The sequence below is a fragment of the Triticum urartu genome, chromosome 7 (assembly GCF_003073215.2).
Source record: "Triticum urartu cultivar G1812 chromosome 7, Tu2.1, whole genome shotgun sequence".
Taxonomy (NCBI): domain Eukaryota; kingdom Viridiplantae; phylum Streptophyta; class Magnoliopsida; order Poales; family Poaceae; genus Triticum; species Triticum urartu.
In genome coordinates, this window is record NC_053028.1 from 11864135 (window position 1) to 11874747 (window position 10613).

Sequence of the window (10613 nt, forward strand, 5' to 3'; positions counted from 1 at the left end):
GAGGTTTGTGTCAACATATCACATCAATGGTGAGGATGTTTTGGTGGGGGAGTAAAGAAGGAGAAAGGAAAACAGCTTGGGTATCTGGGACACTATGACAATGCCAAAGTACAAAGGGGGGGCTAGGGTTCAGAGCCTTGGAGCTTTTCAGCATGGCCCTTTTGGCTCGAAAGGCACGGCGGCAAGTGCAAGAGCCAAATTCGTTAAGTGCCCGAATTATCAAGGTGGTTTATTTCCCTGACAAGGATGTTCTTACAGATGAGGTGGGTAATCGTCCATCACAAATATGGAGATCGATTTTTGAAGGAAGGGATGTTCTTTTCCCGGGCATGATCAAGCGCATAGGAGATGGAAAGGACACAAACATATGGCACGATAACTGTGTACCAAGGGATCACTGTCTACGCCCTTCGGCTGTGCTTCAGAGCTGATTTTCCCAGTTACAAAATCTTTGAACATGCAAGTTCTGGAGAAGTTTCTGCTGCCTATGGGTATCGAAGTGGTCAGGCAGATTCCCCTAAGTCACATTGACCAGAGGAACTTCTGGGCTTGACGCTATGAGAGGACGGATGTGTTTTTCTATGATCTGCATACAAGCTCTTAATTGATACAAAAAAAAGAGGCGAGGGAGCTGGTTAAATGGCAACACATGAGCTTCAGATACGGCTGCACAAGAACAAAGCTGGAGGAAACTATGAAGGTCCCAGTGCTGCCAAAATTACGCATCTTTGTGTGGCGCTTCGCACACTATTCACTACCGACAGTTGACGAACGTGTTCGCCGGTGTATGTCGACATCCGCGGTATGCTTTTGTGTAAAGCAGCATTGGATCCGTGGAGGCATAGTCTACTGGACTGCAATAGGGTGTGGGCGGTGTGGTCTTTGCGTGAGGATGCTATTATTGCCCCGCTCACTTATGATGAAACGAGCGATGCAAAGCTCAGCAACACTCTGAAGGCTGGTCAGTTCATCGAGGTACTAGTCACGTTATGGGCTTTGTGGTGGGCGAGGAGGAAGGCCATCCACGAAAGCGAGTTTTAGAGCCCGCTCTTTACACACCTATTTATACAAGGTACTTGGACGAAATTTGTGGCTGTGATTTTATGCAGAAGAAAGCAGGGGCTGCTTCATCATTTCCTTCCCAATGACCAGCTCCAATTTAGAGATGGGTGCCACCATCAGATGATGCTAGCAAGCTCAATGTGGATGGTGCAGTAGCAAAAACTGTAAACAAGGGAGCAGTGGCAGTTATTTGCAGGGAGGCCCCAGGCAACTATATGGGAGCATCAGAAATGGTGCTCGATGGAGTACTTGACCTGGAGCTCCTTGAAGCACACGCGTGCAGAGAAGCGCTAGCACTGAGTGAGGACTTGATGCTACGCAATATCTGGATCGCGTCTGATTGTCTGAGAGTCGTCAAGGAGATTAATTCGGGACAAGCGTTTTCAGATTACTGCATGATCGTTAAGGAGTTTAATTCTCGAACGCTTAGTTTTAAGGCATGTGAAATATGCCATGAACGGTGTGGGCAAAATGTTGAATCTCATAGATTTGCTAGGATGGCAACAACTTTAGAGGTTGGAAGCTGTATTTGGTTGACGGCACCCCCGCCGAACCTGTGTATCCCTCTATCTTTAGCCATCTGAAATAAAAGACGCCATTCTTCTAAAAAGAAAGTTGGTGCCTTGGAAATCTGCACTGAACTAGCTCCTCCCAAGACTCCATCTCACGCACGGGTCCTCCCAGCACAAGTATACAAGTATGAAGGACAAGTCTCTTGGCGGTGGCACACCCTAGGTCCATGAGGTACACCAGCATCGAGGGAGTTCGTCCACCCTGCCTTGGACGACAGCCGTCCGGGGACGCTGGTTGTAGTTGTGCCGCCTTCGGGGAAACTCATTCATCGCGGTGGACACCGGTGCCTGAGGATGTGGCCAGCGGCGGCAGTGGCGGGAGCGATACTGTCGTGGGGATAAGAGTGTTGGCGCCGCCTCCTCGCGGCGCCGCTTCTTCTTCTTCCTCGAGCTGCCTCGCACAACTCTCTCTCTTTCTTTCTCTCTCTTTCTTTGTCTCTCAACACAACACACACACACACCAAGGAAGAAATCCAACCGGCTTTGCCAAGAGGCCTTTCTCCTTGGTCACACGAGGGGCTACATCTTTTCTCTAGCCCTCACGACCTCCTCCTTTCTCATTAACTCAATGCAACACTTATATACACCAGGGGTTGCCTGACTTGCCAAGCCAGCCGCCACACCCGGTCGCACTAATCCACTATACACTCACGCACTAACTTGGCCGGCACACTCGGCCACTAACCAACTCACGCATGCACATCAACAAACTGCTCCACCACTCATGCCACTACATGCATGCTTTCTACTAACTACATCCCTACTCTCGGCTAACAAACTCATGCAGCCTAATCGCTACTACATGCACGCCTATGTCCGGCCCTTGCTCAACCTCTTCTTAACGGCCAAAGGACTAGGCCAACTCAACATGCACGTAGAGCGCCACGCTCCAGCCTTCGTCACACTTGCCGTGTCACATGGCCACGCTGCCTCGCGCAGCATTGCAGCCTCACGCTGCAATCGGCATCTCGCTATCGTCGCCGTATCGCACGATGTCTTAGCATCTCGCCTTCTCCCCACGCCTCCCCTGAAGCTTCACCGGACTAGCTACTCTCTAACCTATCCAACATGCATAACAAAAGCAAACTTAATATGCAGATACATGAATCAAGATTAAACCTAACAAAGAGGTGCTGGTAGAGATAGCAGCGTGGAGTAATGAAGGAGGAGGACAACGGGTATATGGGTTCATGTGTGTACAATGGCTCAATTAACCGGAGGCCAGCCCAATCAACCAGACGCCTCAGAATATAAGACATCTGACCCAATTCGCGGTTATTGGGCGTGGTCCTACATGGATCCAACGGACAAGTATGATTAGATCACGAGATCAGACGACTCTATATATCCAATACAAGTCTCGAAAAATAAAAATAAATGTATAGCGTCCCCCGTAGCCGCCCTAAACTAAGGTACCTTTCCTGACTCACCACGGCGAAGATCGCAACCACCGACTATATGGTCGATGATTTCCTCCCTCCTTTTGCAGATCCCTGTCCCGGTCTCCCCTGCCTACTCCCTCCAAATTCTGCTCCATGGAGGCGGAGACGGAGAAGGAGAGGAGTCTCGAGAAGAAGACCAAGTCGGGGCTGTACAGGTGCAGCCATCCGGGGGCGACGGCGGAGGCGGCCGCGCTGTTCACCGACGACCTCATCCTCGAGATCCTCTCCCGCCTCCCTGCTAGATCCCTCCACCGCTTCAAGTGTGTCTCCCTGCCCTGGCGCGACCTCATCGCCGACCCAGCCAACCGCAAGAAGATGCCCCAGACCCTTGCCGGCTTCCTCTACACGTCCTTCAATGGCAGCGGGTATCGCCACCACTTCGCCAGCGTCTCCAGCGGCGCAGCTCCGTTCGACCTTTCCCTCCTTACCTGCAGCTTAACAAGTACAAGGACATGGCCCAGGTGGACACTTGCAATGGTCACGTTCTCTACCGCGGCTGCACCAAGAAGGCGGCCCCTTGGGATTGGGCAGAGGATGATTGCCGTTTTGTGGTGTGCAATCCCGCCACTGGTAAGTGGCTCGAGCTGCCCCTTAAGCCTTCGGCGCCGGCAATCAGATATAGCCATACTGCAGCTCTGGCTTTTGATCCGAGAGTCTCGTCGCATTTCCACGTTGTTCATTTTGAGGAGGACTATGTGGCAAATTATATGACAGGAGTGAGCATCTACTCATCGCGGACTGGAGCCTGGAGTCGCGGGGATAGTGGGATGGTTGAAAAAGTGCCGCTGTACTTCAGGAGTAAATGTGTCTTTGTCGGCGGTATCATGTATGTGATTGGCGAGCTGCAGCACATCAACACCGGCAACGAGTATGTGTTGGTGGGGGTGGACGTGGAGGGGAAAGAGTGGAAGACTACCCGTGTGCCGTACTGCTCGAGATTTTGTACGATTGGATTGTCGCAGGGATGCTTACACTATGCTGTAGCTAACAATGAAATCCCAGTTCCTCAGATAACACTCTGGTGCCTCAAGGATTGTGATAGTAAAGAATTCGTCCTGAAGCATACTGCCAGCATGGATAGGCTTCTGAGCATGACTAGGATGAAGTACAAGGTGGTTGAGATTCATCCAGATTGCGACACCATTTTCTTGGTTTCATATGGAGGTGCTACCTTGGCTGCATACGATATGCGACATCAGAAAGTTGGTTGTATCCTTAATCTTGAGAAGAGCACAAAACGATTTCTATCCTATGTTCCTCTGTTCTCAGAGCCATTAGCAGATGCAGATGGGCAGTAGTTTCTTACCTTCAAACCACCCTTGTGGAAGAATTGGCTCCTCTGTCGGCTGAAGTACTTGTCTATGTACTTTGGAATTTGCTTGAATTAGCTTGATTGATTTGCAGTTTAGAGCAAATGCCTGGTCAACCTATAGATTAAGCATAATGTCATTTTCAAAGGACATTGTTACTCTTGTTCTTGTTTACCTAGCACTGGCTGGCTGTTGTTCTTTGACATGTATTTGTTGCACTGGGCTTAATTATACTGTAATCATCCTTCTTATCCATAACAGTCAGTTATTATGATTATCCATAATCTTAGTGCAGAGTGTCGACCTGGGTAGTTTACTAGAAGGTTCAGTCATACTGGTTATTGGTGTGTTGTCTAGTCGACCTTTGAGTAGGTTCTTTTTATGTATTTCTGCTGTAACTAATGAATTCGTTAGAGCCTTGGATCTTTTAAATCACGGAGAAATTGCATCAATGTCAGCAAAATAAAATAACATTGCAAGCTTTGATGAAACATTTTCCTGCTGGGAGTGTGTTTGTTTTGTCCTTTTTTGTTATTTGAAGTGATAAACCAAAGGCATCATATACGCTTGTGTTTCACATATGAAAAATAGGATTTTGGCAGATGCCAGGACATTGCAATGACTATGTTAGAAATGTAGTGACAATAACATATGGGCTTGTCTATTGGTTTAGACGCTTAGCGTTATGTGCTCTTAGCAGCCATATATTGAAGCCCTGGTAATGTAGTATTGATGTTCCTTGTGGCTGTACGAATCGAAACTGTACCTGGCAAGGAAGAAAAGTTGCTGTGTACATTGTCAGACACCAAAATTCTATTAAAAATGAAAATCATAATGTCAATATCTTTCTGATATCTGCACAAACAACGATGAAAACAAATCATCATGTTGCCACTGCTTCATGGTTTGGTAATTAAAGAGGCAAAAAAGTAGCCTGAAGTAAAGGGTCCTGCAGACATGATGAAGACAACGGGTGACGTTCGTCCAATCCTTATTTAGAGAGAAGGAAAATTGTTGGGGTTCATACCCCAAACTGCCAAAAGCGCACTTACATCTTCGGGACCAGATACTCTCAGGAATTTAGTAGCAGTGTGGCAGAAGCAGATCGGACTATTCCAGAGATTCCAATCCAAGTTTCTGTTCTGAAGCTGTTCCTCTCTTGTGAAGGTACATCCGTACATGCATACAAGTAACAAATAACAGCATTTGGTTACCTTCCTTTCTCCGTGTCCTCTAATTATTCTGCCAAACACTGCATGTAATTAAGTAGTACTAATCATTAGCCGATGGGTTAGATTGATTCAGTTTGCTACTGTGCATTAATAATGAGTTTTCCTGAATGCGTAGTACCCTTGTTCATTGCATGTCGAATGGTTTTATTTTTAGCTAGATGTGTCATTCAGTTGAGCAATTCATGGTCATGTACACCAATATATATTTGTACATCATGCATGTATATCACTGATTGGAGCGGGTTGTGAAATGGCATTAGCCTCCACCTGCTGCTGCTACTTCCACCACCACCATCAGTGTTGCCTACATGCTTGAACTACTTCACTGCATCTTCTTCTGAATTTTGTGCACATACTTCACTGTATGCTTGACCCACCTGTACGTAAACATAATTTTTTTTGAAACCGTTGGCCAAAGCTTTGCCTCATTCTAAAATTAATGTTCTTTGATTGATCTTATCCCAGCATTCTGGTTTTGGGGTACAATTTGGTGGACGGAGGGTAGGTGAGAATTGAGATGTAGAACAGAGATGAGAGCAGAGCCTTTCTTCAGTTCCCCAAGCCAGTGACTCAACTTGAAGGATTTTTTGGTCCAAATAGCTGACTCAATGGCTGGTGGGCCCGCCAGTAATCTTTGGGCTGGCTTCCCTTGCCTGAGCCATCCTTGCTTGATTCATTGCCCGTTGGCTGCTCTATTTCGGCGCTGGGTTGCTCTGCTTCTGGGACTGACAGTGTTCCATTTGGCGGAGGCACCTCCTTGTAGCAGAAGCTCCTTTCGGAATTTCTGGAGTTCCCTTGTACTCCCTCCGTTCCTAAATAATTGTCTTTCTAGAGATTTCAACAAGTGACTACATACAGAGCAAAATGAATGAATCTACACTTTAAAACATGTCTACATACATCCGTATGTTGTAGTCCATTTGAGATGGCTAGAAGGACAAATATTTGGGAACGGAGGGAGTACCAAGAATTGACATGTCACATCAGATGAATTATCTGCAGTCCAGTGCAAGAATGTACTCCCTCCATTTCTTTTTACTCTGCATATAAGATTTGGTCAAAGTCAAACTACACAAAGTTTGACCAAATTTATATAAAAATATATAAACATCTACAATACTAAAACTATATAGTATGAAAATACGTCTCATGGTGCATCTGATATATTGATTTCATATTGTGAATGTTTATATTTTCTAATATAAAATTAGTCAAACTTTACAAAGCTTGACTTTGACCAAACCTTATATGCGGACTAAAAAGAAACGGAGGGTGTATAACACAGAGTAGATCTAAGTGAAGCCGTTTATTTAGAATTAATTACAAGGAGAGGGGAGAAAGGGTGGTAATATTTTGACCAGAATTACTTTCTTGATTTGTCCGCATAACTCTGATCTCTCGACCACGGGTGGGTTCAGTTTAAATATGGCCTAAAGCCAGAAATAAATAGATGTGGTGAGTAAGAACATTCCCTTTACAAGGCAGAAATACTCAGTGGAAGCTTTCTGCAGGTACCACCCAGCTGCCTTGAGGAAATCTTTTGTTCCCTGAAAAAAAAAATACTGTTTCGAGTCAGCAGCAGACTCTCAGATATTTTGGCAAGTTAGCACATACTCCCTCCTTTCTTAAATATAAGTCTTTCTGTTGATTTCAATATGGGCTACAGACATAGTTTACAGTGTAAATTCACTTATTTTGCTTTGTATGTAGTCTATATTGGAATGTATAAAAAGACTTATATTTAGGAACGGAGGGAGTATATTTAGTGCGGGAATGCAGGCAGCATGTAAATGGTGCTGCGGTGTAAGTTCATGCTAGAGTTGCCTTGGGTATCATCAACTTTGCAAATATATCATATCAATATTGGTAGACCCTGTAAAACAACATTGTTGGTATTATGTGTCCTATAACTATATTCAAATTACTAGGAATTACTAATATTCGGAATACCTCGTTATAGAATTATACATGTATTTATGCATGGAATTACTTTACATGATTATCATGGAATTATCACCTGTTGGAATGTAATTAAGTTGTATGCTTAAGGAAGCTGGTCAATTATCAGTGAAATATAATATACTATTTATATTGGAAAGACCACCCGGGTACAGTGATAATCAGAAGGAGTTAGATTATCAGTGGAATACAATATATTATTTATATTGGAAAGACCACCCGTGTATAGTTAGATTACAACCCTAATGTTGGTCTACATAATTAGAGGAATTTACACTCTATTATGCCACGTTGCTCACAAGCGCATGCTCCGGGGACATAACGGGTAGAATCCGTTAACAGATAAATATGATCGTGGTTGCTAATTTGATCTGGACCCTATCCTGAAAAACTAGTTGAAAAGACTAGGAATTTTATCCGTATAAGAGGTGGACTCTTTGGAAACATAGTATAAGAAGGTCCATGGAGCATGTGATCCCGAGCACCAGTGATCTCGGATGAACAGTAAAATCCAAAAAAAAGTAAACAAAATAAAAAAATCTGAATTGTTTTGTCAAGAAACTTTGATGTTTTTTCTACCTGCGTGCCAATTTTTGTTATGAAATGACATTTGTGGAGATCTCGGCAAAAAAACAAAATCATGCTCCAAAAAAACTGTTTTGGAAGCATTTTGGAGCATCAATTTTTTTTTCTGAGACCTGCATGAATGTCATTTTGTCATGAAATTTGCACGCATGTGAAAAAGATATCAATGTTTGTTGCCAGAAAAATTCAGATTTTTTTTGAACTTTTAAAATATTTGTTTCGTTTGTAGTGTAGCAAAGGGTGCCTGTGAGCTCGAGCTCACAATAGCACTTATCCCCTAGTCTCGGCTATGTGAATTGTGAGCGGCACCGCGGATAAGCGCAAAGAAATAGAGGAGTGAAGTGCATCCTAGGTCCTTGAACTATTTTGAAGGTGTCACGTAGGTCCTTAAACTATGAAAAGTGTCATCTAGGTCCTCAGAAATTCTTGAAGAGTAATAAGTGTGTATATATGTGACACCTCTGAAGTAGTTCAAGGACCTACATGACTCCTTTGAAATAGTTTGAGGACCAGAATGACACGCGTATTGCACTTTGAGGACCTGGATGACTATTTTCATAGTTCGAGGACCTACGTGACACCTCTGAAATAGTTCGAAGACCTATGATGCACTTCACTCAAATAGAGGGTAGACCACAAACCCTAAATTTTCTAACATTGGCATCATGAGGATGTTAGAATATCTGTACGTATATACGGTGCATGTATAAACCGTATATACAGTAGGGATAGAGTTTGGCGTGCGTGTTGTAATCCTGGTTAGTTAGGTTGTTGTGATCGATCCTTATCCCTGTATAGATGACTTGGGGATCAATCCACGACCTAACTACCGAATCTTGTAACCCTAACCTATGGCTATATAAACACGCAACGCGTCCCTGCTAGGCATACGCTTAACCGCAATTTTACATGGTATTCAGAGCCTACCTCCCCTAAAGCACATCCTCGCAAGCATGTCTTCCTCGAGCTCTGCCGCCGCCACCACAAGCACGCTCATCCCGATCGCTGATAGGCTTCACCGCTCCAACTTCCTTGTATGGCGTGCGCAAGCTCTAGCGGCCATTCGCGGCGCGTAGCTCATCTCCTACCTCGACCCAGATCGGCAGGAGCCAGCACCCAAGCTTGCCGATAAGGACGGCAAGCCCACCGATGTGCCGAACCCAGCATATGAGATCGCCAAGGCCCAGGACTCCCAGGTTTTGAGCTTTCTTTTTAGTTCCATCTCACCTCCTGTGATGGTTCAAGTCGCGCACTGTACCTCGGCAGCAGCAGCATGGACTGCGATCAGGGAGATGTTCATCTCCCAAACTCAAGCACAAGTCGTGAACACAAGGCTTGCCTTGTCCATGACCAAGAAGGGCAAATCCACAGTTGCAGAATATATCGGGCGCATGAAGGCGCTCGGTGATGAGATGGCCTCAGCCGGGAAACCTCTCGGCGACGACGACATGGTCTCCTACATCCTCGCGGGGCTTGACTACAACTACATGTCGTTTGTCTCCTCGATCTGTGCCAGAACCAATCCCATCAAGGTCAGCGAGCTCTATTCCCAACTTATCAGCTTCGAAAACAGACTCGCCATGTTCGAGGGCGGCAACTCGTCCTCCCACTCCTCTGCCAATGCTGCTACTTGCGGCCGTGGCGGACCTGGTCGTGGCGGCGGCTGTGGCGGTGGCCGCAACGGAGGAGGCCGCAATGGAGGCGGCCGGGGCAACGGCGGTGGTGGCCGTGGCCAAGGCCGCGGTGGCCGTGGCAATGGAGGAGGCCACAACGACCTCCCAGAAGTCTTCTGCCAGATTTGCTCCAAGCCCAACCACACCGCCATGGAGTGCTATCGTCGTTTCGACATCGCCTTCACCAAGGACAAATCTGCGAGCGCGGTCACCAACTCCTCTTCATATGGCGTCGACACCAACTGGTACGTCGACACTGGAGCTACAGAACACATCACCGGCGAACTGGACAAGCTGACGATGAGGGAGAAGTACACCGGCCATGACCAAGTGAACATGCCAAACGGTGCAGGTATGAAAATCAGCCATATTGGTCAAGCCTATATTCGTACTCCTACTCGCAATCTTCATCTCAAAAACGTCTTGCATGTACCACACGCCACCAAAAACTTGATATCTGCTCACCGCTTATCTCGTGACAATCAAACTTTTCTTGAAACTCATCCATATTTCTTTTTTATTAAGGACAAGGAAACGAAGAAAACTCTTCTTCACGGCAGATGTAGGGGTGGCCTTTATCCCCTCTCATCATCATCAGCTCCTTTGAGTGCGGGCAGGCAAGCTTTTGGTGTCACCAGGATTTCTCCATCAAGGTGGCACAATCGATTAGGTCATCCGGCGTCAACAATCGTTCAGCATGTCCTTAGGAAGAATAAAATTCCGTTTTCAAGTTGTGGGTTGAATAAAGAGGGAGTGTGTGATGCTTGCCAAATGGGCA

At 45.8% G+C, this 10613-nt stretch overlaps 2 pseudogenes; both read left to right on the top strand.

The window, feature by feature from the left end:
- The first annotated feature begins 3169 nt into the window (after nt 1–3169).
- Nucleotides 3170–4374, top strand: LOC125518118 (annotated as a pseudogene).
- Nucleotides 4375–9592: 5218 nt separating this feature from the next.
- On the top strand, nt 9593–9731 carry LOC125526123 (annotated as a pseudogene).
- The last annotated feature ends 882 nt before the right edge of the window (nt 9732–10613 follow it).